The sequence below is a fragment of the Chiloscyllium plagiosum genome, unplaced genomic scaffold (genome assembly GCF_037043375.1).
Source record: "Chiloscyllium plagiosum isolate Xiang-an unplaced genomic scaffold, Cpla_swu_hap1 HiC_scaffold_8, whole genome shotgun sequence".
NCBI classification, from domain to species: Eukaryota; Metazoa; Chordata; class Chondrichthyes; order Orectolobiformes; family Hemiscylliidae; genus Chiloscyllium; species Chiloscyllium plagiosum.
The window spans coordinates 88948917-88976514 of NW_028270146.1; the positions used below are offsets into that span (position 1 = coordinate 88948917).

General features: G+C 39.7%; 1 protein-coding gene across 7 annotated transcripts in view; it reads left to right on the plus strand.

Moving 5' to 3' along the window:
- The window catches only part of sipa1l1 (signal-induced proliferation-associated 1 like 1), a 415651-nt gene that overhangs the window by 33690 nt on the left and 354363 nt on the right, over nt 1–27598 (plus strand). The window contains exon 1 of one of the 7 annotated variants that reach the window (XM_087990086.1): nt 26051–26112. The exons of the other annotated variants lie outside the window; for them this stretch is intronic. The gene's annotated coding sequence lies outside the window, so the exon portion shown is untranslated. Of the gene's footprint in view, nt 1–26050; nt 26113–27598 lie in introns of those variants that run through there. 7 annotated transcript variants of the gene reach the window in all.

Genomic DNA, 27598 nt, shown 5'->3' on the forward strand with positions numbered 1-27598 from the left:
GGCTGGGGCTGTTTTCCCTTGAGCGTTGGAGGCTGAGGGGTGATCTTTATAGTGGTTTATAAAATCATGAGGGGCATGGATAGGGTAAATAGACAAAGTCTTTTTCCTGAATGGGGGTTCCCAGAACTAGGGGGCTTAGATTTAGGGCGAGGGGAAAAATTTAAAAAGAGACCTAAAAGCAACTTTTTTATGCAAAGGGTGGTGCATGTATGGAATGGGCTGTCAGAGGAAGTGATGGAGGCTGGTACAATTATAATATTTAAAAGGCATCTGGATTATTCATGAATAGGAAGGGTTTAGAGGGACTTGGGCCAAGTGCTGGCAAATGGGACTAGGCTAATTTAGGATATCTGGTTGGCATGGATAAGTTAGACAGAAGGATCTGTTTCTAAGCTGAACGTATCTTTGACTCTATGCATGATTTAATTGTCCAATATTCCAATGTGTCCAACTTTTAATCAAATCAAATTAACTGTATTGTATGATGTTTGTTTTCCCGCTTGCAACTATGGAACAAGTATTGAGGAGCTTAAGGAAGTGTTCAAGCAAAGTTGTGTTGCAGCTACCTTTTTATTAATGATTAGTTCTTTCTCATCCCCTGTTAAGATTGGAGCAGAGGCTGTTGTTGTGGGTGGGCAATACACACTTTTCAACATGGTAAAATGTCAGATTATGTCAATAAAGAGTGGAGCTGGATAAAGCACAGCAGGTCAAACAGCATTAGAGGAGCAGGGGTGGTGATGTTTCAGGTCGGAACCTTTCATCTGATGCTGCTGGACGTGCTGTGCTTTTTCCACCTGCACACTTTATTAACTCTGATTTTCCAGCATCTGCAGTCCTCACTATCTCCAAGTTGCTGAAAACAATACTGCGAAGCCTCTGCCAAGGATGCCAACCTTGATGAAGTTAAAAATCACACAACACCAGGTTATAGTCCAATAGGTTTATTTGGAAGCACTATCTTTTGGTGTGCTGATCCTTCATCAGGTGGTGAAGGAGCGGTGCTCTGAAAGCTAGTGATTCCAAATAAACCTGCTGGACTATAACCTGGTGTGTGATTTTTAATTTTGTCCACCCCAGTCCAACACCGGCACCTCCCAAGTTATGACAACCTTGATGAAGTTTTCCTCCCCAGTCCCGATGATAGGTTCCAACCTGTTACGTCAACACCCCTGCTCCTCTGATGCTGCTTGAGTTGCTGTGCTTTTTCCAGCTTCACATTTTCTTGACTTTGACTTCCGAGCATCTGCAGTTCTCACTATCTGCAAAATATCAAATTGTGCATCACAGTTAGAAGTTGCAGCTCATACTATGGAGTTTCTCTATGGACTACAGGGTCTTAGCCAGCTAGCCAATAAATCAGATCATTTTTAAGACCTCCTAGCCACCCAACTAAAATGTATTGGGTATCTTATTACATATGGAATAGGTCTGAAGTTGATCTAAGAAACTTTCCTGAAATTAGTTTACAAAGAGGAGAGCAAGAAACATGGGGTAAGGCTTAGTTTGATTGAATAAGTGCCTTCTGCTGAATGAATTGCAAACAACTTGCTTGTTAATTTTTCCTTGTATGAGTTTAAAAGTCGAGAGTGATCACTTGGGGGGGGGGGGTGGTGGGAGAAACAAATGGAAAATGGCAGCTGTCTTAAAGGTAATTTCCAACTGTATTGAGCTCCTTCTTCAATCTGTGTGTGAGGTGATGCATAATCTTTTTCTTTGGAATAAACATTGTCAAGATTTATTTGGGTTGCAGGTTTTACTTTGCGTAATATTTTATCCTGCCTTATGAAAGCAAAGACGCTAATTCCAGGGAGCCCACAACGGTTCAGATCCACATGACCTTTATCAATGCTCTTGAAAAGAAGGGAAAATTAACCCTAAAAATTGTCTAAATAGAAGGGAATTTTCAGCAGTTGGAGCCGGAGATTACACTATGCTTAACTAAATTGATCCGATTCAGTGCTGCTATATTTTAATTCTGTTTGGTCAATCCCATTGAAAAGTGGATATAAATTGGGACTCCTTTGAGATTTCTTTCAGTTTGACTAGGCAATTGATATTCTAGTTGAGATTGCATACACAGAATGGTCATTTTAGGAGAGACGTGGCAAGGTGGATTAGCAACAAGTCATTGCAGGTTGTTAGCCAGTGCAGACCCACAGTCTTGCATCAGTCAGGTGCTAGAGAGCCTTGTCTTGACCAAAGAATTTTTAAAGCTGGCAAGGCTAAAAAAAAATCATTCCAAGATTGATTTAGAGTGTATCAGTTTTACAAGAGAGGGAACTCATTCTAAATTTCATTCTAATACGTTTCACAGTGCATTATATGTACAAGTTCCAGTTGTGTTTGGAATTGACACAAGCAGCACAATAGAAGCCTTGAAACATATTTTAAATTCTCTGGTCTTCATTGTGGTTGTGTGGCCTAGAAACCGTTCATTAACTGAACTCCCCGTTGTGGAGATTTAATTTAAGTGGGTCATATCACATTCCTATCTTAGTATCTGGAGCGAATGCTACTCGACATCTTCAGACTTCTGTTCAGACGACATTTGTAGTCTGATAAGGGGAAACATTTCACTATTTTTAATAATGAATTTTAACTCATGTATAGCATCTAGCTATTGTTTAATTGGTGTAATTTGAGGAATATATTCATTTTCTTGGCAAGTTGTACTTGTATTCGTAGTAATACTTATCGATTAAGCAATCTGTCTTGGTATCTCAGGTGGATTTGAAAATCTAAGGTGCTTTCTTTTAAAGTATGATGAGTCCACTTGATTTCAAATTGCCAGATTATCTACTCTGATATTAAAAGGAGGTTGACAAGTTTTTTTAAAAATTGACACCAAGCCACAAGGCATAATATCCTCCTAAAGAGGGGGGTGGTTAGGAAGGGAATTTCAGAATTTAGTGCTTCAAGTTGGAAGTATGGCTGCTGGTGGTTGCACAAATTAAAATTTGGGATTTAAGAATGGATGTATGAAAGTGCCAAGAAGGAGAAGGAGAATTTGATAAATTAGGTGAAATTGTAATATTAGAGAAAGGAAATCAAACAATTCCCAGGGACTATGATAAAATGTTTAATAGTAGGGTACTTGGGAAAACAGTGACAAGATCAAATGGCATGGTTTAGGAAACATGCTTGATAATCTAATGAAATTCATTTGAGAATGTATCTAGTGTGGATGATGAGGAAGAACCAGTGAATGTAGTTTATCTGGACTTGCAATAAGGTCCCACCAAAAGAGATCAGCATGTACAATTTAAAGCACATGGGATTAGATTAGTGTACTGGCATGGATGGAGAGCCAGTAGGCTGACAGGAAATAAATAATCTGAATAAACAGGTCTTTTTCTAAGTGGTGGGCAGTGATTAGTGAGGTGTTGTAGGTATCACTGCTTAGACTCTAGTTATCAGCAATATATATTAATGATTTAGAATAAAAGTGTTGTCTCAGAGCTGGGTGGCAGGATGAATTATGAAGAGGATGCAGAGATGCTTCAAGAGATTTGGACACAGTTAGTAGAGGGCAAATGCACGGGAAATACAATATAATGTGGAGTTATCCACTTTGGGAGCAGAGGCAGGAAGGCAGATTATTACCTGAACAGTGATAGATTGGGAAAGTCCTGAGATTGTCATACACGAGCTGATGAAATTAAGCATGCAGATGCAGCAGGTGATGAAGAAAGTGAATGGTATCAAAAATAAAAGGACTGGAGAAGCTCAACAAGTCTGGCAGCATTTATGGAGAGAAACTAGAGTTAATGTTCAGGTTCAGTGACTCTTTGGATGTAGGTTTGCTTGCTGAGCTACAAGGTTCATTTCCAGACATTTCGTTACCCTACTAAGTAACATCTTCAGTGGGCCTTGGGTGAAGCAATGCTAAAAATTCCTGCTTTCTATTTACATGTTTGGGTTTCTTGGGTTGATGTCATTTCCAGTGGTGATGTTATTTCCTGTGGTGAAGTCACTTCCGGTTCTTTTTCTCAGGGGGTGGTAAATGGAGTCTAACTCGATGTGTTTGTTGATAGAGTTCCAGTTGGAATGCCATGCTTCTAGGAATTCGTGTACGTGTCTTTGTTTGGCTTGTCCTAGGATGGATGTGTTGTCCCAGTCGAAATGGTGTCCTTCCTCATCCATATGTGAGGATACTAGTGAGAGAGGGTCATGTCATTTTGTGCATAGTTGGTGTTCATGTATCTTGGTGGTTAGTTTTCTGACTGTTTGTCCAATGTAGTGTTTTGTTACAGTCCTTGCGTGGTATTCTTGTAAATGACATTAATTTTGCTCGAGCTGACTGGTTTGCAATTCCCAGTTTTCTCTCTGTCTCTCTTCTTAAATAGAGGGGATAAACTAACTACCCCATAACCTTGGGAACTGTTCCAGAGTCTGTAGAATCTTAAAAGATGACCACTATTTGTAGGGCTGCATCCTTGGTCTGGAATTTAGATTATAGGGTCTGGGAATTAATCAGCCTTCAATCCCATTGTTACATATGTAGTTCAGTGTGTGATACCCCTTTTTAAGAGTGGGTCAGATGACCTGCAGACAATAGTGAGGGGAGGCAGTTGAACTCAGAGGATGGAGTTGAGAGGACACAATGAAGTATTCCCTGTTGAGGTTTACCCTGTTGAGGTTTACCCTCTTTACCCCGTGTTCTATATATGGTTCTAGTGAACCACAACATAGTAAGATTAAGCAACAAGATTAGGATCTAGCCCACAAACTGTGTGCCAACATAGTGTTTTCTTTGTCAGGAGGAAGGACGTCATCTGGACTTCGAAAATGGCATGGGATTGTGGTGATGTTGCCAGGGGACAAAGGCTGTGGTTGACACCAGGGAAGAATGGTACACACTGGGGAGTGTGCCAAGAGTGGCAGTCATGAGGAGATTGGGCCACAGCTGATGGCTGGAGAGGGAAGTATTCAGTTGGAAGCTAACCAAAATTGCTGAGGAGAGCAGTTGTAAGGGATTGTGGCTGTGAGCAATGCCAAGGAGGAATGGCATGCTAACACAGTCGGTGAGGATGAGCATTAACCTTGGGGATTCTGGCTGAGAATGGCTGAGAACAGCTACTAGACCCAAGTGGGGGGATAAGGGATAAAACAAAACTGTGGGCCAATTTGGAGCAATAGGCTAGTTTGATGAAAAGATAAAAGTTGAATTCTGTACAGTGATCCTCTTATTTTTTAAATGCATACTTAAAGGCAAACAAAGTATCTAAACGTATAGAGCTATCAGTTTTCTTGAGTATCGTTTAGGAGCAAGACCTTCCAGAAGAGTGGTGAAAGCAGAGAAATCCATGGAGAAGGCATACCACATGCTATGCGAAGCATTGGGCAGTTACTTTACATCAAAGCCACTGATGGTCCAGAAGGTTTCAATTTTTATACAGCACAAAGAAGAGTACACAGCCCAATTGGTGGCTGTCTTAGAGGTTAGTGGAACATTGCAAATTTGAAGGATTCCTCCAAAAAGCCTTGCAGAATTGTTTGGTTTGTGACCTCCAACACAAATTCATCCAATGGAATCTACTAACAAGGAGAGACTTTTATTAAGGCACCCTTGAAAAAGTTGGCCGGCAGCAAAGCAACACAGTTGTGACAACACCTTGGTGCCTAAAGTAGCAGAAAATCAGCAGATTGTGGTACCAATGTAGAATCCTGTTAATGTGGGAAGAGTGGCCATAAGGAGTCAGTGAATTGGACTCTAGTCCAGTGCTGCAGTGTACGCGAGTGGGCTACATTGCTTGATTTGCACCTAGCAATTTCAGGCAAGCGAAGAGGTTTCGAAAGGAGAGAATTCAGAGGACAAGGCATAAAGAACATGCTGCCAGCCAGGAAATAGGAAGTTAGCTAGGTCTGCAGAGAAGCAGAAGGTCTAGAGTTGGCAGAGCTTTGGTTAAACATCCTATCGGTTCACGGCAAAGCTGAAGGTTTCTGGGTTCTTCATACATTGGAGGGGAAGACAATAAATATGGAAGTGGATATGGGTGCAGCGATGTCTCTGACTCCCTAATCCAAAATATAAGGAAAAGTTTAAAGGCATTGTCATTGATGTCTACCAAGACTTCATAACAAACGTACATGGAGCAAGTGGTGCCACTGAAGTGCTATATACTGGAAAAAGTAAAACTAAGGGACCAGTGTACCAAACTGCTTCTGTTTGTGATGAAAGGTATGCATTATTTGGATGCTCCTGGTTTCAGAAATTAAAGTTAGCTTGGGCATGGTTAATAGGCACAGGCAGCATTTGAGGAGCAGGAGAATCGCGTTTCGGGCATAAGCCCTTCCTGAAGAAGGGCCTATGTCTGAAACGTCAATTCTCCTGCTCCTCGGATGCTGCCTGGCCTGCTGTGTTTTTCCAGCACCACATTTTTCAACTCTGGTCTCCAGCATCTGCAGTCCTCACTTTCTCATGGTTAACAGGCTAGTGGACTCAAAACAAGTTTGCAAAAGACTTTGGACAGGTATAAAAATGTCTGCAAAGGAACCCTGGGGAAATGAAAGGAGTTTAAATTAAACTTTGATTGAAGCAGGAGGTTCGTCCAAGGAGTCTGAAGGAGTGTCCAGTACTATAAGCTATCCAGTGGAGGTGGAACTGGAGCATCTCAAGGACTTGGGAGCATTGGAACTAGTAATCACTAGTGAATGGACTACCCCAGTAGTTCTAGTCTTAGAAACAGATGGCACAATGTGGATTGAGGTCAGCCCTGTGTGTGGATCAATACCTAATTCCATTCATTGAGAACCTGTTCAGTGGACTGGCTGGGGGAAAGACATTCTCAAAAATAGATCTGCTTCAGGTGTACATATAGGGGTCATCAAGGAGTATCAGCTGCTGCTGCTGATAGTGACACACAAGGGTCTGTTCCGCTAAAAGCAGATTCCTTTTGACATTGTCAGTTGCAGCTGTATTCCAGAGGGCCAGTGTTATCTGGATTATTTTTTGGTTGCTGGATTCTGAGAAAAGCATTTGAAAACCTCGAAGAAACTTTTTAAAGTTTGCTGGAGCACAACCCAAAAGTAAAAAGGGAGAAATGTAAGTTGTGTTTTTAAAAGACTGCAGAGTATTGATGCCAAGGGAATACACAAGGCATTCAAGAAGATGGAGGATACCAGGAAGACCCACTAGAGAATGAGTCTCAACTAAGATGATTTTTGGGGCTTGTAAATTACTATAACCGGTTCATATCTGATCTGGACAACCATGCTAAAAGCACTATCGATTGCTGAGAAAAGGTGCAGCTGTTGAAATAGACCCAGGAATATGAGGCGGCTTACCGGGAGGTGAAGCAAGCCTTAATTAAAAAAAAGTCGGAACTGCTAACTCATTTTGATCAGAAGTTGCCACTGCAGTTGGCGTGTGGCACTGTACCAGCACACACCTTGCTGAGGTCGGGTACAAAATTTTACCTGGAATGACCTGGTCTTGACCCTTGTGATGGATTTAGTCCTGAGAAGAAGGGCTTGTCATAGAAATTGCCCAGAATTGTGTCCTTGCCTCTGGGAGGTGGGAATTGTTTGCATCAAATGTGGGGAATGAGAGTTGTTGTCCTTTCCCTTTTGAGGAATGGTGTTAGAACAGGTGCACCAGGCCACCCTGGGATGGTGCGAATGAAAAAAATAGCCAAGAGCTATTTCTGGTGGCCAAAGGTGGGCTCCCAGATTGAGGAGAGAGCATGACCATGTGAACCCTGCGCATTAGCAAGGTAAGTGCCACTGTTGTTACCCACCATTCATTGAAATGGCCTCAATCATCATGGTAGTGAATTCATGCCAATTTTCATGGGACCAGTGGAGCGACAGATCACACTAATACTCGTGGAGGTTCATGGGCAAGCTGGTCCTAGTTGAACCAAGGACCATTAGTGTTGACCAAGCCAGGGTTGGCCATGCTGAAGGAGGAGACAACAGCAGCATCCCAGGGCATCAACAGCTAATCAGCCATACCTGTGAAACAACAGAAGTTTCTCAAAGCCTCTGAGACAGTCTTCAAAGAATTGACAATGTTTCTGTCCCCCTCCATCACCCCAAGAGACTGATCATGTCAGTGTAGACTATGTTTGAGTTGTCTTTTTCCATGTTTCTTTTTTACATATTTCTGTGTACATATGTTAGCTACAATGCCTGTATAATAGTTATGATTGTTAAATGTACACATGTTGTTAATGGATTATTGAAATAAAGGGGGAGCAGTGTTACGCATGTACTTGGGCGTGTGCTGCCTCTTTTAAGAGAACAGATCAGGTCCAGAAGCAGGAGGTAGGGGAGGCAGTCTAAAGCTGACTGTGGAGCTGAGAGAACACAGAATAAAGTATTCCCTGTTCAAGTTGACCCTCTGTCTACCTTGCATTCCCGAGAACCACAAGCCATCAACTTCCCCACATCGTTTCCCTACTAATACTGATTGTCTTCAGTTCCTTCCTCTCTCTAAACCCAGTGTTCCTCAACCTTTCTCGTATGTTATTGTGTTCTCCTTTGTGAATGCAGAATCAAAATATGTACTTAGTTGGCCAGACATCTCTTTGTTCCCCAATGCAAATAGTTAGTTTTTGACTGTAGGGGACCTGCAGTTTTCACCAATCATTTTTCTTCATATACCCATAGAAACATTAACAGTCAGTTTCTAAAATTCCTTGAAAGCTTTCTCTCATTCTCATTGTTCCCTTTTTTAATCAATCCCTTTGTCTCTTTTGCTGAATTCTAAACTGTTCCCATCCTCAGATCTGTTGATTTTTCTGTCAAATCTGCATGCCTGTACCTTTGATCTAATGCTATTTTTAATTTTTCTTTTAAGCTATGGTTTGACCACTTTTGCACCAAACAGTAATGAATGATCTTTGCAGTTCACCCATGTACACTTTGAATGTTTGCCATTGCCTTTCTGGCAAAATAACTTTCTTGTTTCTGCTTTTAAATTGGATAGTGCATGGTGTTACAACTATTTCCAGAATATAAAGAGACCATTTGACCCACCAGATCTATGTTGGTGTATATCTTGTACAAGAAATTGCTCTCACCCCCTTTCCATTGAATTCCATCAGCGTTATTCTTCTATTTCGTTCTCCCTCATTCATCTAGCATATCACCATCAATAAATCTTGGCTAATTACCTTGACCATTCTTTGTGGCAGAGTTATGTTACCTAATTGGCACATTCCTTTCCTCTTCGTGGTCTATTCCAAGATTAGTTTTAAAGAAAATTATGAAAATGCCTGTTCACATGACATTACAGGTATTGAATGGTACATTTGCTGCTGTGTAGAAAGTGTAATCTGTTATGTGCTATGACATAAGCACACCCAGCTGATTAATGAAATAAATGAATATTGTGTTGCAGGTTGTAAAGACCCAACCAATGAGGTTTGGGAGGACATTTGTTTGTGCCAGGCTATAGATTGTGAACACATTTCTGACATTGAATATCATCATGGCACATTGCCAAATAAACTAACTCAGGGAAAATACTTACTTTATATTGAATATTCAATATAAATGAATGTCTTTATAAGAAGAAAACAATTTTTACAGTAAGACCATTCTTGTGCCTGCTGACAAACTTCCTTATACTACACTACTGACGCATAGCACAAGACTAAAATGCTTTGCTGTTTAGTGTCAGCATCAATGAATGTGCTATCTGTTTCCATGGCAACCACGTTTGCATGCTTGCCCAATCATTTCTCAGTACATATGTAACTGAAGCATGCATCGAAACTGTATGCTGAACAAACACCTGATTGATAAGACAGGGAGGACGACCCCTGTTCAAGTTGTGTGTCATGCTATATTACCACCTCCAACTTCGACTTCTATATCTTTCCTGCCACCCTGAGGCCTTTTGCAAAATGTCACACCAGTCTTTATGTACAGGCCATAAATTGCATCATGTGACTACTCTTGATATTGATATATTACATGATTTATGACATTATGAATTATATTCTGTGTTGGTTTGATGACCATGAAAATCCAATTTGTACAGGTATTGTCAGAAACCTCAGTACTATTTATTTTGTAATATTTATTTGATTTTTTTCCCATACGATGGTCATCCTTGTGTTACTATCTAGTAGTGGACGGATAAAATAAAGTATTTCAAGGTGTCTCTCTTTTGGACGGAATTAAAAGTACTTTATTTATGAAGTCTCGTATATGATAACTGATTCTTTTACCTATTCTTTATATACTACAGAAGGGCTGAGACCTATTTGACCGAAGCTATTCAAATATAGAAACTATTTAACAGCTTAACTGGTATATGTACTTAGCTAACTGGATCTCTCTGCAACCTCAAATAATCGAGGATTTCAATAATCATTTAATGTTTATTACTATTTTGAACCATCTTAAGTTCTGTGTTTTCGTTTTAATTGTTTTGTTGTACATTTCTCTTGTGTGACAATAAAATAAATAACTTGCATTTTGTGCTGCCCTTCATACTTTGAACTATTTTAAGCTAAGGAATTTTTAAAATAAGTTGGAGTCAGTGCAGCAACTTAAGTGCATTAGTTAATTAATTAAAAGCAATACCCCACAAAAGTTTAATGAGTTAAGCTACCCAATTAATGTTTTTGGTGATGATAGTTGAGCAATAGGTTTTGGTCAGGCCATCTGAATAATAGCGCTGAAAGATCTTTTTATCACCAATGATGTCAGGGAATATTGATTAATATCCAATAAGATAGCACCTCTGACAATTCAGTATTCTTCAGCAGTGAATGGAATATTCTCTTCAGTTATGGCTTCTAGCCTCCAGACTGATTTGTAACCACATCCTCCTCATTTGTGTCAGAGTGATACTGCTAAGGCAGATCGAGAAGAAACCTTGAAATATGTATTGCCAAGATATCATTTGAATTAAGATATTAAGTGCCTTCCATCTGAACATGTGTCACCATAATCTCATTGAACAACTTGACTTTTATTTTGTAGTTAAGAAAAGCATGATTATAATGTAGATGAGAATAGTAGCTGGATATGTGTTGCAGGACAATATTGCATGTGAAGAGTTTTCTGTCACAAGAAGTTATTTTACCTGTGATTTCTATTCAGACTGAACCTATTTTGAATGTTTGTGTGTTTTATTCCCTATCTTTCTAGCTATTTGGCAATTTTTGCACAGTTCTACATTGTCCAACTGGAGGTGTGGCTGTGATGGGGGTTAGCTGACATGGCCAGGAAAAATAATGCTGTTAAGATTTTTTTTATCATTGCAAACGTATTTTTGCTGTGTGTTTGGAATCTGACAACTTACTTTGCATCAACTTGTGGTCAAGTCCAATTTTCAGGAACTGTTAAAATAGTGATCTGCTTCCAGGTATCTGTACCACCTTGTATATATAAATCACAATAAACAGTTTCTCTCTAAATGACTAAATTTCCAGCCTTAAGTCCTTTGACTAGCAACAGTATATTTTATCCTGTCAACAGTTGTTCACTTCACCCTTTTTATGAAACATGCTTTCTATTATTAACTGTTTTGTCGAAATGGCTAGGTCACCAACTGCTTTTGAGCAGAATGTGTTATGGCATTACTGGTTGTTTCAGCTCATGGACCCTCTGGTGTTCACTCTTCTCATGATCTACACTAATTGCATATTCTACATCCCTTTTATTTTGACTTTTTCATCAATCGCCTATAGACTGTTCTTAAATATTAAGATTCAACTACTACCCATCCCCACCCGCAGGAGAAGTTTGGCTGTGTTTCTTGCATATAAATTCTCCTGTTCTGTTGGTTGCTCCAGTCTGTAACTTGTACATTTATCTAACTGTTGTTCACACTGAAGATCATGACTGTGCAGCAAGTTACTGCATTGGATATTTTGGTAATAAGTATTGTGTGCTAAATCATTCCAAAAAATGTAAAGGGACCAGGCAATTTTTTTTTTAAAAAGAGAGGTCTCTCATTGAAACTGTTTTAATGGGGATATTGCTTCTACAAGTATATCAGCATTTGGTCTTGCACATAAACAGATACTGAGCTGGGTATGATGGGGCAATTGGCATTTATTTCAATGTAATTTTCTGCAGAATTAGCTGATTACATTTCAGTAAGAGGTTGGGCTTTTACAGTTGGGCTCAGTGGATCTGGTGCTAATCTAATAGAATTACGCAAACATACAAGCATAAAATTAGGCTATTTGGGCCATCTAGTTTGCAATGGTATTTATATTTGATGTCTCATGAGAATCTCCCAATGGTAATGCCACTTGAATTTCAGATGCCCTGGCGAATCCTGTCTTGGCATTGTCTTTTCCCAAGGGAAGCAGTCCCAACTCCTCCAAACTGACATTCCTCATTGTTGGAATTGTTCTTTTAAATTTTTGAACTCTTCCCCAGTGTTCACATGTTATTGACATCTAGAACTGTATATGATACTGCAGCTGAGGTCCAACTCCATGTTCTGCAAGTTTTGCATCACCTCCTTGCACTTGTACTCTGCATTCCTCTTCATAATGTTGAGGATCCTGAAGGGTTTATTAGCTGCTCCCTCCAGCTGTCTACCACCTTTTTAAGGACTGGTGTGCAAATGCACCCAAGTCAGTTTGAACCAGCACATTCATTTTAAAATATATGTTGTGTCTCCCAAGTTCTTTGTACCGAAGTTATCACTTTACAGCTCTCAGCATTGAATTTCAACTGTCGTCTATTTCCCATTACCACTAACTTGTCAATCTCCTTTGTCCACCTCTCAATTTACAATGCTTCCAAGTTTTGTGTCATCCACAAACTTTGAAATTGTTCCCAATACAGCAAAGTCTTCACCTTTTATAAATTATACTGTAAACCTTTTATCATCTAATACCTATGGGACCAGGAGTATGCTGATTGATTAAATGTTCCAGATAATCAAGAGATCCACAAAATCAAAGTAAAAACACAGTAAGTAATAGAAATATCATATAGGGGGTATGCACATCACTATTACGTACAGCATAACTCACTCAAATCATAATTGTACTTTGCCTTAAATAAAACTTATCAGGAAAGAGCCTTCTTATTGCACCCTCAAGTGACTCCTCTAACTTGGTGGTATTTGAGATGAAATTGACTCTAAATTGAATCAACTGTTGAAATATCATGTGGCAATTTGAACAGCAAGTATATTTACATTAAGGTAAATTAAAAACTATAATAGTTTTGCAGAATCTTAGTGAACTTCAGACGATTTGAAGTATATAATTTTTGCGGGTTTATCGAGCATGCTGGTTCATGAGGTGGCGATTACAACAAAGTTTGCTGTCAGAAAAGTCAGGGTCCCAATACTGACCCCTGAGGATCTTCACAATAAGCCTTCCTTTAGCCCAGAAAATATTTTGTAACCATTGCTTAGTTTCCTATCGATCTAACCAATTTTGGGTCTATCCTGCTAGTATCCTGCTCTTGCCTCAATAATGTGCAGTTTCCCATTCTCCTGTCTGCTGGACAGAAACCATTCCTGACATGAAAGTTAGAACAATAACTTTCTAGTTCACTGTTGGCAAAGCCTGGTGCCAATTTTGCTCTGTCCAACCAATCTAGGGCAATTGATAGGAACTGTGAAGAGCAACTGTGGATGATTAATGCTTGACTAGGTGTGCCGCTAGGCTTTAAAAATTGTACCAATGCCGTAAATCCTTGGAGGTCCTGGCAGTGGCCAGTACTTTCACATGTGGTGAGTGAGAGTGTACTAATGAAGAGGTATTACAGAGTGTGGTGCATACTTAATTAGTAAGTTTTAGGAAGAGTATATAAGATGTAGAGGAGAAAAACTTGTCAAAAATTATACTTGGCAAATTTCTGGTAAGATTCTTCATGTTGTCTCTAGAACTTATCCACCACTGAGGTTTTGAACAAGGGCATAATTTTACAATTGTCCAATTTGCGTGCACCACATGAGTCTAAAGAAGACTGAAAATTTATAGACCATGCCTCTGCCATTTCCACAACTCTTCCTTAAATAATCTTGGATGCATCTCATTAATATCATTAACCTTGTCAATTTTAAGTACCAGTGGCTTAACCAATGCTTCCTTATCAATTTGAAGCCCTTCCAGTGACTGAATTTCCTTCTTTATCACCATGGGCTAGGAAGTATCTACTTTCTTGATAAAGACCGATGCAAAGTATTAATTTAATACCTCAGCCATGCTCCCGCTTGCACGCTTTTGATTCCTAATTAGCTCCTTTCCTCCTTTTTACCATGCTTTTACTATTGTATATGGCCAGTTGAACACTTTGGGATTTCCCCTTTTATGGGCTCTCTTTGTGATCCTACTTTGCTTGTCTTACTTGCTTGACACTTCCCTTCTGAACCTTCTGCTCATAAATCCATAAAAGAAGGCTAACCTGAGTAATGGTGAGCATGAAACTATCATCAATTGTGGTATAACACCACCTGATTCATTATCATGCCACTAATAATCTGCCATCCTTACTTGGACTGGCCTGTGTATGACTCAAAACCTGCAGCCATGTGGTTAATTCTTAATTGCTCTCTGAATTGGCTCAGTAAGACATTCAGTTCAAGGGCAATAAGGAAATGGTAATCAAATGTTTGCCTTGTCATTAATGCCCACATTCCATGAAGGGATAAAGAAAATAAAATTTTGATCAAGAGTTGTGCAAACTGCAGAGGCATGGACCATAAATTTTCAGTCGTCTTTAGACTCGAATGGTGCATGCAGACTAGACAAATGTAAAATTATGCCCTTGTTCAAAACCTTGGTGATGAGTAAGTTCTAGAGACAACATGATGAATCTATACAAGTAACATCATATAAAATGAATAAATCATCTGAGGTTCCCCTAATTAACTTAAACTGGTTAAAGTCTCTTAGGATGAAATTATAAATCTCGACACAAAAAAGCTGCAAGTAGTAGGAAAAGATTTCAAAGCACGCAGTGCATTTTACAAAACTAATTATTTTGAAGAGGTATCACACATGAAAGTTAAGGCCAGCTTTTGATGAAGTACCACATGGTGATTACTGGAGAAGATAAAGAAGTATGGAATTAATAGCCAAATAGAAAACTGACTTAAACATTGGTAAGAAAGCTTAAGAGCAATTTTCCAAGTGACTGAAAGTAGTGGGTAGTAATATGCTAAAATTTTAACCTAATTTTAATTCACTATTGTTGTAATTAGTTCCTAGATAAGTCTGCTCAATTCTTATGACTCAGGGAAAGATTGTTATGCTCAAATGTAGGGAAGGATAAGCTGGCTCACCCTGACAATTTGAAGCCTTCGCTCGGTAGTCCGCAGCAAGGGCAATTGTAGAAAGGTTCCCTTCCCTTTGTAGTTACCTTTTTCCTAACTCAAATATATTTGTTTAACATACGAATCAAATTGACCAGGCTTTCTTGAATTTAAGAAAAGAGCACACTTATTATGTACTAAATACAATGAAACAAAAATGACATGTAGGAATGTAAATTGAGCAAAGAGGTAACAGTTTAAAAGATATGCATCAATTTCTTCAGTTCCTTGAAGAGTAGATGGTTGAAATATATGATAATTTCATTGGATGATACTGGTAACACTGACATTGGTAGTGAAGCAGTTGATTTTGAGATTCTTGACTTACAAATTAGTTGACAGGCTTTTGTCCTGGTTTGTTTTTGTTAGGGACTTCACTAACTGGCCTGGCTCAGCTCTTGGAGCAAGAGAGAGCATTTATTTGCTGCGGCACATAGATGTTTAATGGCTGCACTCAAGTTCTGATCTTCACAGCACACTAATCCATTTTAGCTCATCAGCCTCGTAACCTACTGAAACTGGGGCTGGGCTACAGGAATTTCTGTATTTCTTGCATTTCTGAGAGGATGCAACTCCTCTTTCTTTACAAGTCTCTGTGTGAAGTTTCCCTGACACACTTCAAGTGTGATATTCCAGGGGTTCACATAAGATTTTTTTTGCAGCCAGTAAATTCTATTTTCAGGATCTACATTTATCAGCCATTCCTAGCTTGTAGATCTTATTAAAGTAAAATCTTGTTTAAATGTTGAATGTATCTGGTAGTAATTTGGGTTATAATCCATCATATTGAAACTATGTAGGTTTAGCAAATTGGCCCAGAAGTAGTGACATCAGGATTTGAAGACGATATTAAAATAGGGGATATAGTTAATTCTTAGACTGAGTTAAATCTAAGAAAGCTACAAAGGACCATTATTTTGTTAGAAAACAACATTAATAGGCTAAAAAATGGCTGGCAGAATTAGATGTCAATGATTTTAGGTGCTGTACTTTCTGAGCAATCTTAATCATAGTAATTGAATTACTGAATTAGGCTTGGTTCTGTGAAGAAGCAGATTCATTTGTCAGCACAACTTCCATAAAACCTTTAAGACTTAAGCTTCAGGTTAAATTTTCTTTTGAGTGGGGTTGCAAGGGAAAGAGAGAATTATTCTATTTAACCATCATAAGAGGTAGAATAAAAATATAAACAGGAATGAAAGTCAGTGCTTGACCACTGCGATGTTGTGTTGCACAGCATAAGGATATTGAGCCTTCAGAGATGATACAGTATATATTGACCATGGTGCTGACTGAGATCAGAAACTGGCTTGAAAATTAGCATTTTTATTGGCATATGGAGATTAAGGATTTCTATGAAGTAAGTTCTTAAAAAAAAAAAACGCTGATGAAATGTTGAAGAGAGGCATACTCTTCCAGTCATTCAGAGATTGCAGACATTAAGAATAAAGGAGAGGAGACAGTCTCACGTTCTGGGGCTGTGGAATTTACTTCCAGGATTTCTTACAATGGCAGAAATTAGATGAAAGAAGGAAAATCATGGAATATGTGTAGTAATAAATTTGCTCAATGAGTATAACTAGCTTGATGGAGGACAAGTTTAAACAGCCTTTTTTCCAATGTTGGAATTCATAAATGTCTTTCTAGAGAAGGATAGATGTGGATCATTTTTGAAAGCTGTATTCTTTGATAATTTTTTTAAAAATTGCTTTGTAACTGATAATTTTCTCCCCTCAATTAAATGGTCATTTGTAACCTTGTAATAAACTAATTAGGTACATAAACCTGATTAGGTCCAGTACATGCACAATGATATCTGTAATTCTACAAAAACTAATATGCTTTAGCTTCCTATGCGCCACCAATCAGAAAAATAATTGATAAATTATTCTAATTCCTCTGCTCCAGCAGTTTCTAATTAGATTGACTTCATATGTGTATCCCATATTCTGGTGCTGTGTCCATTGATAAGATTGTTGTTTGGTAACCTTTTCTTCTTGTTTTGCATTCTTTCCTTTTTCCCCTGGTTATAATGAAGCATCTTGCTTTTATTCTAATATTTAAACCTGAAGGATATCAAACTTTCATTTTTTTTAGATCAGATTCCCTACAGTGTGGAAACAGGCCTTTCGGCCCATCAAGTCCACACCGACCCTCTGAAGAGTAACCCACCCAAACCCATTCCCCTAGATTTACCCCTGACTAATGCACCTAACACTATGGGAAATTGATCATGGCCAATTCACCTAACATGCACATCTTTGGATTGTGGGAGGAAACCGGAGCACCTGGAGGAAACCCTTTTTCTCCTTGACTCACTGACAATGCAGTATTTCTGGAGAATGTGTTCTGCTTTTGTTTTTGGAAATGTAATCTGAGTGAGAGTAACTGCTAACAGTCAAATCACATATCTTTCAAACATAGCAAAATATATCTTTAGCAGATATCTATCTTCCACTAATGTGGTAATATCAATCAAATCTAGAATATAGAGCCATTGAACTATGTACTCTCAATTAATGTACAAGTTATGTTAATTTTTTTTTAAAACCTTAAAGTGCATTGAATATCGACATCATGGTTGTTCAATAAATTAAAAGTGAGGTTGGACTTGCATTATTTACAGCAAACACAATCTATTTTACAGCTAATAATGTAGGGTTTGTATAAACTTTTGAGACAGAACCTTGATCAGATAGACAGCAAAGTCTTCTAATAAAAGCAGGATTATTGTTCCAGCAAAATGTAATAGATGGAAAAGAATTGGTTAAAATGGATCACAGTCACTTATTCGCTTTGAACATGATTGAGGCAGTGACATAAACACGTCTATTTTGACTTGAACTTTTGTTATTAAATGTCCCATTTAAAAACTTGGGAAAGGAAAATGTGCAGTTTTGAGACCGTGTAAAATGCCATGACTCAAAGTCATAAGGTACAGATGATTTAGATTCCAAGGTGTAGAATAAGGTTACTGGTGAAAGCACTGAAATAATAGTCATGTTTTAATAGATTTGTTTGGATGCATGATTTAACCAAGATTGGGATGTACTGAACTCAGGTTTATTTTATAATAAAAGATTGACAAATTAACTTTATTTTGGAGAAGGACTATTGAGCTTATAATTAGTATTTGTAAACACTTAGAGGATGGTTGGAAAGATTAGGAGCCACAGCATGAATTGTAAGATGATAGCAATGCTTTAATTAAGAAAAAGATTAGGTGGATGGTTTGAGGATTAAAAAGATAAAGCAGATTCTGTTCCTCATATTTGGTGTTGAACCCTCTCTCATCCTGCAGTGAATTGGACACATTTTTGAGAGCATCTACCAGAAATAAAGATGTAAATTATTTGTTTTTTAAATTTTTTCACTTTATGGGCTGTGGGAGTCTGTGGCTGGCCAGCACTTATTGCCCATCTCTAAGTTGCCTTTGAGAAGGAGAATTTCCCCCCCCGACGTGGTCGACGGTGCCCTCCACCGCATCTCCTCCACTTCCCGCTCCTCCGCCCTTGAGCCCCGCCCCTCCAACCGCCACCAGGACAGAACCCCACTGGTCCTCACCTACCACCCCACCAATCTCCATGTACAGCGCATCATCCGCCGTCACTTCCGCCACCTCCAAACAGACCCCAGCACCAAGGATATATTTCCCTCCCCTCCCCTATCAGCTTTCCGTAGAGACCACTCCCTCCGCGACTCCCTTGTCAGATCCACACCCCGCACCGACCCAACCACCACTCCCGGCACCTTCCCTTGCAACCGCAGGAGGTGCAACACTTGCGCCCACACCTCCCCCCTCACTTCTCTCCAAGGCCCCAAAGGAAACTTCCATATCCGCCACAGATTCACCTGCACCTCCACCCACATCATCTACTGCATCCGCTGCAGCCGGTGTGGCCCCCTCTATATTGGGGAGACAGGCCACCTACTTGCGGAGCGATTCAGAGAGCACCTCTGGGCCACCCGGACGAACCAACCCAACCAACCTGTGGCACAGCATTTCAACTCCCCCTCCCACTCCACCGAGGATATGCAGGTCATTGGACTCATCCACCGCCAAACCACAACAACCCGACGGTCGGAGGAGGAGCGTCTTATCTTCCGACTGGGAACCCTCCAACCGCAGGGGATGAACTTGGACTACACCAGTTTCTTCATCCCCCCTCCCCCCACCTTGTCTCAGCCGGATCCTTCCAGCCCGGCACCGCCTTCCTGACCTGCAGTCTTCTTCTTGACCTCTCCGCCTCCATCCTACTCCGACCTATCACCCTCACCTTGACCTCTTTCCACCTACCACATTTCCAACTCCCCTCCTCCCTACCTTTTATCTTCTCCTGCTGAACACTCTCTGCTCATTCCTGAAGAAGGGCCTGTGCCCGAAACGTCGAATCTCCTGTTCCCTGGATGCTGCCTGACCTGCTGTGCTGTTCCAGCAATAAAGTTTCAACTTTGAGAAGGTAGTGGTGAGCTACCTGGCGCTGCTCCAGGTATGCCCTCCTGCACTCTCCATTGAACCAGGGTTCATCCTCTGGCTTGATGGTAATGGTTGAGTGGGGGTATGCTGGGCCGTGAGGTTACAGATTTTGCTGGAGTACAATTCTGCTGTTGATGGCCCACAGCACCTCATGGATGCCCAGTGTTGAGTTGCTAGATCTGATCGAAGTCGGTCCCCTTTAGCAAGGTGATGGTGCCACGTAACATGGAGGTTATTCTCAATATTGAAAGTGGGACTTCATCTCCACAAGGACTCTGCGGTGGTCACTCTTACTGATAGTATCATGGACAGGTGCATCAGCAGCTAACAAATTAGTAAGAATAGAGTCAAGTATGCAGGCCCATTCTAGCAGCTATATCCTTTGAGGACCCGACCAGCTCGCTCTGTAGCATTGCTGCTGAGCCACTCTTGGTGGTAGACATTAAAATCCTCCTACTGGAGTACACTTTGTGCCCTTTCCATCCTCTGTGCTTTCTCTAAGTGTTTCAATATGGAGGAGTACCTATTCATCAACTGAGGGATGATGGTACGTGGTAATCAGCAGGAGGTTTCTTTGCCCATATGATTGTAGTGTCTGGGACATTGTCTGTAAGGTATGATTCCATCAGTATGACTATGACAGGCTATTGCTTGACTAGTCTGAGACAGATCTCTCAATTTTGGCACTCGCTCCCAGATGTTTCGATGACTTTGCGGGGTCAGTAGGGTTATTTCTGCTGTTGTCTTTTCCGGTGCCTAGTTTGCTGCCAGGTAATCTGTGTGGTTTCATTACTTTGAGACTTTGTAAAGATTTGTACACTTGAATGGCTTGCTAGACTACTTCTGAAGGCAGTTGGAAGTCAACCACATTGCTGTGGAGCTGGAGTCACATGTAGGCCGGACCAGGTGAAGATGGCAGATATTCTTCCCTGAAGGGCATTAGTGAACCAGATAGGTTTTGTTTGGCAATCAACAATCAGTAGATTCTTAATTCCAGATTTCTTTTGCATTCAATTCAAATTCCACCATCTGCCATGGTAGGATTCGAATCTGGGTCCCAGGACAATAGCTGTGTTTCTAGACTAATAATAGAGCGATAATACCACTAGGCAATCACCTATCCCATTTGCTTTCAACACAAGAGATATTTTGCTTTTCATGTGGTTTGAAGTGACTGTCATTTTGTATTGAAATGATAGAATATTAACTATTAAATGATTTAATAACCTAGTACACTTTTTTCAAAATAAGCTTGTTTGAATATTCACTGTTAGATCTGAATTTCTGACACATGAGCTTCAATTTGCGCACATTGTCACTTGTTTGTACTGAGTGTTTTATTTCTGTGCACATGGCAACTGGTGTCAACCAGATAAAACCAGGCTGATCTTATTCTGGGCTTAATTTTTAAACACTTGTGCTTTCTGAACAAGCTGCTGAAAATAGTTAATATTTGCATCACACTTGGTAAGGTATCATAACTAATGGATTTTTACTATCAACATATTCTCAGTTCTTCAATGATTAGATATTCGTTCTCTCTTTTTTTCTATTCATTTTATTTTATCTCCATTGTCTCTCTGGTTTCTGGTCCTGGTAATTTTTCTATACCCTATCTCTCTTTTTCCCACTGTTGCTAGGATTTTACCCTTTTTAGTTCACTCATGGGATGTGGGTGTCACTGACTGACCAACATTTATTGCCTGTCCCGAATTGCCCTCAAACATATGGTGATGACCTGCCTTTTTGAACCATTTCAGTCTATGATCCAAATACATCCACAATACTGTTAGGGAGGGTATTCCAGAATTTTGACTCTGGCTAATGCTTTGTTCTGCTGTCTCCAAAGAAGTAACATTTAGTATGAAGTCATCCAAAAGGAAGAGGCATGACGCAAATTGCATATGCATTTTTAGGAATGAGCCAGTTCAACAGGAGCAAAAGAAGTTGAAGTACGCAAATAATTTTTAAAGAAAACACTTGCACATTCTGCTTCTCATCTTGCTATTTTACCCTATCTCAAAATATTGCAACACACATCTACATACTCATACTCAATAACTGCACTCAAGACTTTCTTTCCTAATTGAAAACATAATTAACCACATCTGGATTTACAATTATCCACATGAAAAGTGGGTAACATATTGCATAACACTTGCAGGGATTTTGCGTTTACTCCTTGGAATATCTGTGCTTTGTTTGTCACAGGTGAGTTCAGTTGGAGCGCTGGTTAACTCAGTTAGCTAGATGACTAGTGAATTAATCAAATTAATTCCAAAAACTTGGATTTGATCTTTTTTCTGTCTGAGATAAACTCTGGGACTGCCTCCTTCCCCTAACTATGGTTAAAGAGCATGCTGCTTTATTGCTTTGTGGCTTGGCAACAAAAATCTACTTTCATTTAGAGAACGAGAGGAGTGTTGTGAAGCAAAATATTTGGTAAAGTTATATCAATAACTTCATTCTGTAAAAGGAACAGCTGGTCAGGGTTAGATAAATGTGTAATTGGACTTTGGTTTTGGACCATGCTTGGTCCAAATATGGACAAAAGAACTGACTTCCAAAGGGAGGCGAGAGTAACTGCCTTTAACATCAGGACAGCATTTGACAAAACAAAATTGGAGTTGATGGGAATTGGAGGGGCAGTACAAGTGGTGGTGGTGGTGGGAGGGAGGGGGAAGGTGTTTTCTGCTAGTTGGTGCTGTAATCAGTGTAAAGGTTGTTAAAGGTGAATCAACTCTCTCTCTCAAAGCATCATTGGTAATATTCCAAAGGATAGTATCCTCGACCCAACCATCTTCAGCTGCTGCATCAATTTCCTCCACTGTAAGATTAGAAATGGGGATGTTCAATGACCTGCATCATTCTAACTTCAAATGTGATTAGTCTGTGTCCATATGCAACAAGACCTTGTCAACACTTGGTGGGCGGTATGGTGGTTCAGTGGTTAGCACTGCTGTCTCACAGCACCAGGGACTCTGGTTGACTCCACTCTCAGGTTGCTGTCTGTGTGGAGATGCATTCTCCCAGTATCTTCAAGCGTTTCCTCTGGATGCTCTAGTTTCCTCCCACAGTCTATGATATGCAGTTTAGGTAGCTGTGCTAAATTCCCATAGTATTCAGGAATGTGTTCAGGTTAGGTGAATTAGCCAGGCGAAATGCAGGGTTACAAGGATGGGGCAAAGGAATGGGCCTGGGTGAGATGCTCTTTGGAGGGTTGGATTCAATGGGCTGAATGGCTTGCTTCCACACTGAAGGGATTCAGTGATTAGGCTGATAATTGACAGGTAACATTTAAGCTATACAAGGAATGATCATCTCCAATTAGGAAAAATATCTCTAACAGTGTCCCCTTTACATTCGATAGTCCTATCATAGTTGAATCCCCCACTATCAACATTACCACACACCAGAAACTGCACTGGACTAACTATAATGAATACTATTGTGACAAGAGCAGTCAGAGGCTAGGAATCCTGTAGTGTGTGACTCTCGTACTATCTACAAGCACAAATAAGGAGGCTTGATGGGATACTCCTGACTTGTTCAGGTGAATCCAGCTCAAACAACACCCAAATAATCATTCTCTCCAAAACCAGTGCACAATGACCGTAATGTGTGTCATCTATGAGGTGCACTGCATTACTAACCAAAGCTCATTTGGTGCATTTCATTCTATGAACTCGACCACCGAGAAAGACAAGGGCAACCACTGCATGCAAATCACTTCACTTGCTACTTTGACTGCTGGCTACTGACCTTCCAGACTTTGAATTATTACTGTTATTTCAATGTTGCTGGGTCAAATTCCTGAAACTCTTTCTCTCCCCCCCCCCCCCCCCCCCCCCCCCACCACCCATTTAAAAAAAACTGCATTGTAGGTATCTTGCACCACAAGGACTATAGGTTCATAAAGCAGCTAACCAAGATTTCTGAGGGCAAATGGGGGTGGGAAATAAATTCTGGTTTAGCCACTGGTGCCCACAACTCATGACAATTTTAAAAAAATGTTCTATTGTATGCTGTAATCAAAACTTTAACCTGTGTGAAAGGGATGCAACAGTAGTGAAGCAATCTAAAATGCTGCAATATTTAACTGCTATACAGCTTTGAGACTTCAGACTGTGATAGTATTATTGAAGTAAAAGTAAACTACAGATGTTGGTACTGTTTTTGAAGAAGAATGTTTGAGAATATTGTTCAAATAATAGCATTTGAACTGAATCTACGAGCTTGTATTGAGATATCTTAAAGTACTTTCAAAGTTTGTGAGAAGATTTGTAGCTCGGGTGCTCGTTGCTGTGGTTCTGTTCGCCGAGGTGGAAGTTTTCGTCCCCTGTCTAGGTGACATCCTCAGTGCTTGGGAGCCTCCTGTGAAGCGCTTCTGTGGTGTTTCCTCCGGCATTTATAGTGGCCTGTCCCTGCCGCTTCCGGTTGTCAGTTTCAGCTGTCCGCTGTAGTGGCCGGTATATTGGGTTGCCCTATAATGGTAGTGTTGTCACGAAACGACACGACCAGCTATCCCTCGTAGCCACACACGCAGACGACAAGCAACATGAATTTGACTGGGACAACACTACCATTATAGGGCAAGCGAAACAAAGAACAGCCAGGGAATTCCTAGAAGCTTGGCATTCATCCACAAACTCCATCAACAAACGCATCGACCTGGACCCAATATACCGGCCACTACAGCGGACAGCTGAAACTGACAACCGGAAGCGGCAGGGACAGGCCATTATAAATGCCGGAGGAAACACCACAAAAGCGCTTCACAGGAGGCTCCCAAGTGCTGAGGATGTCACCTAGACAGGGGACGAAACGTTTGCAACAAAAACTTCCAGCTCGGCGAACAGAACCACAGCATTAAAGTACTTTATTGTAAATAAGTATGAAGCTGCTTCATAAAGCCATAGACAAAATTTTGCAATGATTCAGCCTCTTATCTTGATACCCACTCAAATCAAACCAACACATTTTAACCCGTAATTAATTTTATAAGTAGCTATGAGTGCTCCTGAAAACAAAATGCCATGGGGTCTTTATCTGCCTACATGGTTATTTTCCAACGTGTTTTGAAATCCAAATGCCCTCCCCTTTTGGAGTCTAGGACACCAGTGAAGGTACACTGACAGTGCATTAGTTCTAGCTTGCTAAATCCGATAGCAAACTTCTACATGGACACAAAAGCCAAGTATAATGAGTTTCTGGGTAGCTAAGAGCCGAATTCAGCAGCACAAATACAAACAGCAGGTGACTCACTGTCATGTACCAAGAATCAGCATGGCTCAGTTTTGATTATTTTGATGCTTTTGATTCAACTCTTGGACCTAATTAAAATTGAAAATTCTGCCAAAAGAAAATTTTTTCTTTGCTATGTGTAACATAGGATCTCACTGTCTGTTCTGTTGGCTTTTGCTCGGGAAGCTTAAAAATCCAAACTTTAAAAAGGAACTTTGAGGCCTGCTAGTTTGCATGAGAAGGCCCTACTTCAGTCGTCAATTTGTGTTGTTAGGTGTGCATGATAAATTGCTACATAATTAACAATTTGCCTTGCATTGTAATTCCTTTTGTGAATAAATGTTAATGTCTTTGTTATTTGCATTTCAACTTCATGTGTGAACCCAGGCTGTTACAATACAGTTTGTTCATTAAAATCCTGAAAGAGAAAAGTACACTTTAAGTTCTGTTCCTATCTCTGATTAGATTATTGTTCAGTCTCTTTTTTTTTGCCCTGTTTACTATTTTGCCTTCTCATTTCCTTCTCTTGTTAATTGGGAATCACCTAAAGCCTGCTTTCACTGATTCATTTCTGAACAAATGTATTCCAAGTTACTACTTGTGCATTCCAACTAAAATTCCACGCTTCATGTTTCAAATCCACTTGATTACAGATATCTATATGAAATTCAGCATTTCTCTAACAATTGCTTTTTCCAGTTCGAGAGCTGTGCGTGCTGCATGAGCTGCCACATGCATGCACTCAATCTTTCCTCTTCTGAAACGCTGACTCACCGTCTCAAAGCTGTTCTGATCCACAGCTCCATTCATCTTTTGCCTCAATCATAAGAAGAAAAGTTCTTATTTATTCAGGAGTCAAGATTACATCTTCTTATTTATGTTTGGTCCAACTCTCTACCTGTTGGGGTAAGGGATGTTGATAATGGTACTGCTGTTATTCTTCCTCTAAACCTATCTCTGTTTATTTATTTGGTCATTTATTACCCCCTTTTTCCTTGTGCTATAATTTCTCTTTTACCTATCTCACTTTTCACTCCTCCTTTCACATTCAGATGTTCTATCACAGACTTTCCCTGTACTTCCTCTGAATCCGCACTTAGAACTAGAAGGTGTTCACGGTGACAGGCTTTAAGGAAAGGTTAGTATTGCCTTGAAACTTTTACTGTTCCTCTTTCCAATGTTCTGACTGTTTCCATTATTTTCTGTTTTATTGCTGTGTCTTGTGTTCAAGAGCATATTTTGATGATTCTTCAATGTGTTAAGACTTTGCAGCCCTGCTTTCTAATTGGATGACATATTGAGAAGTGAGAAATTTGTTGCATTGATCCCAAGGACTAAATGAATAAATACTTGTAAACAAAAAAAGTGATCATTGCTAAAATCCAGATCCATTTACCGTATGTACTTATGTAAACGTCAAATTTTTTAGACTATTTTTAAAGGTTCAATTTATAGGGTCGACTATTACACGGGCACTAGTTTTGAGGGGCTGAAATTCGTGCATCGCTCAACTGATCCCAGTAAAGAAGAGCGCAATGAATTACGGTAAAGGTAATTACCAGATAAAAGCAAGAGAAACAAGAATGATTTACTGGTAGTAAATTTTATTTATACATACCCCTGTACAAAAATTTAATCTGTTAAAGATTCATTGAAATCCTACAAGATCGCACTGTTCAACATCGTCATGGCCTGGTATAATGGCATGCTTAAAATGAAACATTTATTAAATTCTGAATGTGTAAGCGTCTTGAACTTTACTGTCAAATTCTTCCACTTCCCTCCCATGTACACTCGTATATAATGAACCTCAGCAACATTAACAATTTTGTCAAAGAATTAAAGATATTTGTAGCTAATATATTTTACTTTTATTCGGATATAATGGCACAGTTAAAATGATTAACTTTTTAACAATATTAACTTTTGGATGTATAGTGAGCAAAGTGCGGTAAGTACCAATGGACTTAGTACCAGTCTGAATGAATGAATGAATGAATGAATGAATCAAAATGTGCTCTGGTAAATGGTGGGCTGAATAGACATGCAATATAGTAAACAGAGCAATGAGTTGAGTTACTGGTATGAATGAATGCGACTTCGTTTGAGTGGGTTAATGGGAACATGCAGTTTCCTTTTGTCAGAGGTTTATAATGCGATATAGTAGGGTCGACCTTTACATGTAATATATGGAAAATACAAGATTGTTTTGAACAAAAGTAAGGGGTTGACTTTTACATTGACTTTTACACGAGTTTATATGGTACTTCTTTAACAACAGAATTGTTTTTTTGTTTCTGTTGCAATGTGCAGTCCATTTGGATTTTATATTTTACACCTCAGTATAAAATTAGTTATTATGCAAAAGAAAAGTTGCCCAGAGCCTCCCATAGTCATGACAAGTAAAGGAATTTTGGCCTCACAAGTGAAGTTGAAATTGTTGAGATATTTTCGGGTAATTCATGACTTGGTTTATTTTCTAGTTTGAGTGTGCAAATTTGACAACTTGGTAGGCTTGAAGCTCTTCAATTTTAACTTTAAGCTGGTTGCTTCAGGCTGTCAATCCCAAGCTTGTCTGACAGAAGTTTTCCTCATTACAGCATGTTGTTGTTTTCAGCCTGACT